This window comes from Physella acuta, unplaced genomic scaffold (genome assembly GCF_028476545.2).
Source record: "Physella acuta isolate Inbredline_101_S28 unplaced genomic scaffold, ASM2847654v3 ptg001198l, whole genome shotgun sequence".
NCBI lineage: Eukaryota > Metazoa > Mollusca > Gastropoda > Physidae > Physella > Physella acuta.
This window is the reverse complement of record NW_026732715.1, coordinates 3324-5426: the sequence shown is the minus strand read 5'-3', so window position 1 is coordinate 5426 and position 2103 is coordinate 3324.

Genomic DNA, 2103 nt, shown 5'->3' with positions numbered 1-2103 from the left:
ATTTCCAGTTTTTAAATTAAGCTGATGTCATTTTTAATACCAATGATTAGGATTTTGGCACAATGCTTATTTTTCTATATACACAAGATGAATTTCACATCATTTTCTGATTTCAGTTTAAGTTTGAAAGCATGTAAAATGTCAATTTGTCCTGCTATGTGATTTTTCTTCATTTATTTTTTGCTAGCCCATGGCATCACATTATGAAGACTCTACTAATATCTTTAGGCTGGGGCCAGTACCTTAACCGACTGTCGTCAAATGAAAAAACTGACAGAAGAGCGCAATTTAATACACACAACAGATATATATGTATCCGAACAAACAAATAAATATATTTGAACATATATACATACCTTTATATACGCACACTGATATATACATATATTTACATAATAAATACATTATATATGAATATATCTATATATATAACTTATTTATTTATACATATATATATATATATATATACTTATATATATATATATATATATATATATATATATATATATATATATATGTATTATGAATATATATATTAATTCTTATATAATATATATTTGTAAATATAAATTATATATATGTGTGTATATATATATCCTTCTGTTTGCTGGGGTAGAAGAAAAAAACTTATAATTATAATATTCTGAAGGATATTATTTTACTTGAGCGTCTTTCGTCTACACTCAAATATATATATTTGAATATACATTCAAATATATATTCAATGAATATACATTTAGACACACATGTAAATATATATATATATATATACACAAAACATGCATATATATACATACGTATATATAGACATATATACAATATTCGTCTATGTATATATATTCAATATTTTTACATTATAAATAAATATATATATAAAAATATATATATATATATATATATATATATATTTAAAAAAATATATACATATATGAAATACTTTTTACACATATTTATTTATGCTTCTATAATATATGGAAGGATATTAATTTACTCAAGCGTCTGCCTTGGGTGTTTATATAAAAAGAGAAGGGTTGAACTAATGAGAGGAATAAAAAAAATCTTTATATTCAATCTAATTTATTTATATTGTATATGTTATAGACTGGCATACATTTTTTTCTCTCTGGTTTATGTGAAAGGAGCTTGCAGGGATTCAAATTATTATTTTTTGCATTGAAATTCATTCTTTATTAATCACAGCTATGTTGCAGGCATATAAATACTTCCCTTTGGGCTCAAGTTGCTTTGAAAGAATCCTTGTCAGTATAGAACTAGTACCAGGACCATAAATGTATGCCCCAGGGCAAATGTTAAGAAAACCTCATCATTTTACAACTCCAACTGACCAGGGGCTTAAGAAATGATGCTTCTGCGCAAACTTTCTCGTCAGCCGGTAAGAGATCAACCTCCTTTTGATTGTTTAAATTTAATCTGTGCTGAAATCATTGTGCAGGCTGGCAAAGAAAACCATGAACTTCTTGAAAGCTGTGTACTTGAGCTCATGTTATTTTTTATTTTCTGTATTTTGAAAAAAAAAAAAGTATATATATGATAATAAAAAAAAAAAGTTCAGAGTATTTAATTGTTGTTTTGTCTTGTTAAAGAGAATGTATGTTGTGCAGAAGTGTAACCAACTCATTTTCAAGCCAGGCCTAGCAAAAGACAAAACCAAAAGAATCATATGATATGATGGTAGTAGGAAAAAAGTATATCAGTGAACAAATGGTGGCAGATGCATGCCTTAGCAATCTGACATGGTAGCTTTAATGAAAGAAAAACAAAAATAATAAAAACACCAAAAGCCACACTCACACAGTTATGTTCAACATATATAATGAAGACAGAAAAAAACCAACCCACCAGAATGGATGTATTGTAATGAAAATGGCAGTTAGCACTGGTGATAAGAATCAAAGTGTTGGCTAATAATTCCTATTACAACAGCCAGCCTTATAATCTGAATTAAAACTATTAAATCCCATTCATCCCTTGGATCTATGCCAAACAACACACAATAAATGATATGCATAGAGGTGTGCTGATGCCCTGTGTGAGATGCAGAATGAAATAGTGTTTTTAAAAAAAAGGAGCCACCCAGTAATA